The following is a 6,000-nucleotide window of genomic DNA, read 5'->3' as shown; positions in this document are numbered from 1 at the left end:
AAATTATATTATCATTATATTTTTGATAATAACTTGCCAAGAATTTACTGGGCTTATAAATTAACAATACCACTTTTTTCAAAAAAATAGAAATTTATGATATTTATTTTCCTACTCAAAATTCCTATAATTTTTGGTTACTGATTTATGTCTAGACATTTTTTTTTAGCTACAAGAAATCAATATTAATGCATCTCAATTATTTATACAGATCAACTAGTACTTCTTTTTAAGATTTTTGCATAATGATGTTTTTGTTTTTTTCATTACTTTGCCATCAAAATATGGCAATACATACATTTACTATCTTAATATATAAAATAAAAAGAAACAATCCACAATCACAGTTAATTTAAAACGATCAATTATTACAAAATAACTACTAAAATTATAAGATGATTATTGAAATAAAAATATGATTGACATGAACCATTAAAAAAATCAAACTTAATTTTCATAAACATTTTGTTTGCCTAATATCGTTCTCAAAAAAGGTTTTTTGTTTGGTTTTTCATATGAAGTCTTCTAACAAAATTTGTATTTTAAGGTTACTTTCTTGAATGAATAATTCTATATTCCAAAAATATAAAGTGAAAACCTCCCTTCCCCCTTTTGGTGGCAATGTTAAAAGAAACTACAAAATTGACGTGTTGTTCTAAAAAAACTAAATCAGATATTGTTTGACAACTTTTACGTCACATTTAGATTAATATGGGAAATATTGAAAAAAAATAATGTGTATTCCCTTGTTACATTACAAAGTTCGTGATTAAAAGGAAACTCCAGACAGAGGCTGGATACATCCAAGGCAATATATCATCTGTACGACACAAGCTCGACTACAAGGTTCAAGAAGAAAAGGTTAACAAAAAGAAGGATGCAACATCAATGGAAGACAATCCAGACATCAAGGTTACCGTGTGATTCTCCCTCAACTAAAAAAAAGGAGGGTAGTGGATGTTCTTATGATATTGTTGGAGGAAGAAAAAGTTTGATAAAACAAAACGACTCAGATTGAAGAATGCCTGGGGCAAAGTATCTTATGATGAAGTAGCTAATCATTTCGCTCCTTTTGTTAAATTGAAGGAGTTAAAGTAACTCAGCATAAACTTAATGAGGTAATGGAGCTTAGAAGTTCCACAATTCCAAAACAATATCTCCATCTCCAAAAACAACAGAGATCTTTATTAAACGTCTTAATAAAGACATCATCTATAAACTTTCAAACATTCCTTCCTTTAAAAGGTGGAATCTTTCATATGGAATTTGTAAATGTCAATTCAATTTACTTTAATTTTGGAGATGGAAAAACTAAATGTAGTCAATTATGGAAAGGTTACAAAGATTACACGAGGTGGATTTTAAAAAGACTTAAAACTACTGAAAATAGCCCATTAACGGAAAATATGATCAATGAAAAAATAATCAATGAATAGTCTGAACACAAAAATATTATGGAAAAGGAATTGAAACTGGAAACGAAACCCACAGCAGTGCTTGTGAAGATAATGTTGATATTAATAACCCAGTGATAGCCTAAGCAGCAAACCCTCATCATGATAAAAAAATCAAGGTTGGTGAGGACTATGTAGCTGAGGAGGGACGCAACAATAATGAGAATATGAAAAGAGAGCAAAGTAGTGAGGAAGAGAAAAAAGTTACACTCCAGGATAATACTGACTTTTGTAGCATTCACCAGGATGAGGGAAAAAAATCCAAGCAAAAACTTTAGGCAAAGGTGAAAAGGAAGTCAACATGAAGAAGAAACATGATATATTCAACGAAGCTGTTGAACTTCTAAGCAGTTCAAAGAAATAAATTAATAAACTCATATAATATAAATAAATTAAGAAATCCACAAAAGATCAAAGGGGGAACACTTAATACTGTTCAATATCTAATGCAATACAAGGAGTACTTGCACTGCTGAATTAAATCAAAGACTACTGGATAGGGATAGCTGTTTGCTAATGACAACTGAACCACCATTGATATGGAGTAGACCAAACGTTGTTAATTTTACAGGACTGTCTGCATTTGTAAATCATAAGCCTAAGCCAAGGGTGGCAATTTTGGTCTCATCAGACCTGGTGGCCTCTCAGATTCCTTAATTTTGCTCAAGGTATCTTGTATTATTACATTGAAAACCAACAACAACAACAAGGACATGATTGTTGCGAGCTCTTATGCCGACATAACATTGGAGGATGTTTGTGGATAAATAAGACCTCTTGTTCATTAATGAAATAAGAACTATAAACCTTTGCTGATAGCTGACGACTTTAAGTTCACTATCGCAAGATACAAAAATTAATCCTCAGGGCAAGACATATAATCTGGCCCATCAAAATGAAGGATGTGTGTCAACGTTCGTGGGTGGCAAGGAAGAATCAATAATTGATCTAAGGACTACGAATCACTGGAGTCACTATCTAGTATCAGCGTGAAAAACTGACTTGGAGTATTCAGCATCTGATCATAGGTATTGCACCATTGAAATAAATGCTGTTAAAATTATGTGTAGTCATATTAATTTAAAAAATGTAAATTGTAACAACATTAAGCATGAACTCGAATCTTTTTAACTGACCACAAAATATAATCTTCTAGACACTGATGGTATCGATCAAGAAGCCTACAGTATTGTTACTATTCTTCTGGAATCCTTACGAAAATCCTCCGGAATAAGATCAGGGATCCTCAAAAAAGCAAATCCATGGTGGAATGACAAGCTCGGACAAGAAAGACGCAAAGGGAAGCATCTTCAACGAAAAAACGATAGTCGAATAAACGTCCAAAAAACAACTTTAAAAAAATTATGATAACCAAGGGTAAGTGGGAGGCCTTTAAAGAATGGGTAATACATTTAAAGGTCTACAAGACATATCCAGGCTAATGAAGGCACACACAAACCACACAAGAGCGAAAACGAGAGTCTGAAACTGCTTCCAGGGACCCATTTTCCTGATTCGATGCATTATGATGCAAGCAACTGTCATGAACAAGTTTGTGAACAAGGGCTGGAACATTGTGAGGATTATTTCCATGTTGGATTTGTAAAAAGTCCTATAAACAGCTAAAAACTTACTAAAAAGCGTGGACTGATTCAAATTCCTGCACATCCTTACAAAAATATTCCTAAATGCATGGTAGAGAGCTTGAAAGATATTTACAATGCAGTTTACAGTATTGGCAATACTCCAAAAATTGGGAGAGAAGCCAAAGTAATATTCATTCCCAAAAAGGGATAAAAGGACTACTGCGACCCAAATGCCTTCCGACCAATCACATTCACAAATGCGGCTATGAAATTTTTTGAACATTTGGTACAATGGAGAATCGATGAGAAATGGTTTTTTTAAAACAATATGCCTTTACAAAAGAAAAATCTACAGAAACTGCAATCAGCAGTTTGATAGACTCCTGCAAAAACAGTTTTCAGCCTTGGTGGCTTTTCTTTTAATTGAAGGCACTTTTGAAAGAGAATTATATTATTGAAGGCATCCATAAGCATGGTGCTGACGAACCATTAACTCGCTGGTATAGTTATCTTCTAAAAAAATGGAAATATTTTGCCATGCTTGTGACGAGAGCGCATTGGCAATACCAACAAGAGGATGCCCACAAAGTTGATCGTCTCCACACTTGCTTGAAATCTTTCTTTTCAAGAATCAGTTGATCTTATAGAAAAACCAATCTATAAGATTGCTTATGTTGATGACCTGGCATTATATGTTAGAGGAGTTGATCGTCAAACATTATGCAATTGATGTAATGAACTCTCGATAAGCTTTCATGATGGGATGAAGGCAAAGAAACACAGTATTCCAAGCTGAAGTTGAAGCTAAAAGAAATCTAGCAAGGAATTTGCCATTTGATACAAAAAATGACAAGAGGATATTAATATTGCCTGATAGCCCGTCTTCTATAAATAGTTTAAATATAAAACCAGGTGGCATATTCACAAAAGAAATTTCCTGCTGTAAAAATGCTTTTGAGAATTCCAAGAGTGATTTCATTGTTGGAGGGATCAAGGGTCTTAGAGGATGCAGAAGGTGGTAAGCTAGTCTCTGACCCCTTATCTGTGTGTCAGGCTCAGAAAGTTATCAGTTATCCGAAAATCCACTTTAAATGAGTGGCGAACTATCTGACAACAGTTGGATAGCTGGCGCAAATGTAAGCAGTTTATGGTCGAGCCATACATTGGAACAAAAGTGTACAAATAAAAGAGACATAGAATCTCAACTATAGTTGGTATGGTTAGTGGCCACAAACAAATTAATAGACATATTTTTTAATCCCTGTCTCGATCTGTCGACTCTGTAAAGAAGATGAGGAAACAACATTTCTTCTAATCTAAGACTTTGGCCGTAAAAACCGGAAATGACTGAACTTGCTATGGAGTCTGTGGAAAATAAAAGATCAATGGAGGAGTAACTCTTGAGGATTTTTAAAAAATTGTGTAATTATGATTTATTTTATAAAAATTAAGTTAGAAATTTTTAATAGATTAACCTCTACCGGTGGATACCAGATTGAGTTCCGGTGTGGTGGGATGTATCTATGAGCTAAACAAACAAGTATAACCTAAATAGCCTGAAATATAATTATAAAAGTTGGTGCAATCCATAACAACGCAAAAAAAAAATGATGAAATGCACGCAAAACTTGATTAAAATTTCATTTTATTGTCCTCACGTGAATGTTGTAGATATGATACAATATACTCATGAATAATAAATGATTATTTTTTTAAGTTCCTACAAGTAATAAAGTAAATAACTTTTTTGAGATATGTGAAATATAATTAGAACACTGTTCATACACGTTGGTAATTTTGTTAGTCTGTAAAGAAATGGCAAACCTAATTTTTACCTTGATATATACATGTTTTGTTTTCTTTTTACATTTTTAGTATACAAAGCAAATATTTTTATGATCAATCATGTCTAATTATAAATTGAGTTAATCAAATGATTATGTATTCCGTGTCATTACTAGTGTTGTTCGGTATACCGGTACTATACCGATACTGTGGTACTGATGCAATTAAAATCATACCTTAGAGAGTTTTTATTTGATGTCATCCTTTTTGGGGCCCTAAACAATCAAGTTTTATAACAACAAAAACCTTTTTCATTAATTAGAAGAAAATTAGTGAACTATTGGAAGTCATAATGAAACCAAAAAATAAAAATCCATAAATCTGAATGGGTATCAATAATTTGTCCCTCTATTACCTGGTTATATATAAATATGACCCTAATATGTGTTGTTGTGACAATCCTTATTTAGGGTTTAAACTGCAGTCCCGTCCTGTTCAGTCTTAAGACTGATAAAGTTAGGTCCTTAATGATATCACAAGACTTAATTTTTAGATCAGTTCTTGTAGTGCAGTCCAAATGACGGGGCCTAAATGACAGATACTACCGGTCTAATACGGGACTGGAACAAATAAATAAAACTCAATATACACTAACTAATATCTATTGAAATTTTTTTATACAAAACTCCATTTTTGGTTGTTACTTTATTCTAAAAATCAAGCATTAGAAACAGCCCGGTTCTGGTAAATCGCTTTGTACAAATTTAACACTAACTTAAAGATTTTGCATGACACCGTATCCAATAGCATCAATATTATCCCTCTAGTCTTAGTTTCCGTCGAGTTATTTGGACTGATTTTTTTTTCAAATTTCAAATTATGAAAATAAATTAAAATATCATTTTTTGTCGATTAAAAATTGAAGAAATTAGCTGATTTTCATAAATCGTATTAATGAAAGTTCAGGAGATAAAAAATTAATAAATATAATTTTATAAATTACAAACATGTGCCCATTCTAAATATTTTATTCGAATTATTTTGTTGTGCACATATTCAGAATACTAAGACAAACTTGGTAATCATCTTATTAATTCCCTTTTTTTATTTGTATTTAAAATATGCACGTTCTCCCTATTTCGTTTTTTGTATTTTGATTTTTTTGCAGGATTATT

This window comes from Lepeophtheirus salmonis, chromosome 3 (genome assembly GCF_016086655.4).
Source record: "Lepeophtheirus salmonis chromosome 3, UVic_Lsal_1.4, whole genome shotgun sequence".
Taxonomy (NCBI): domain Eukaryota; kingdom Metazoa; phylum Arthropoda; class Copepoda; order Siphonostomatoida; family Caligidae; genus Lepeophtheirus; species Lepeophtheirus salmonis.
This window is presented reverse-complemented; position numbering follows the sequence as displayed.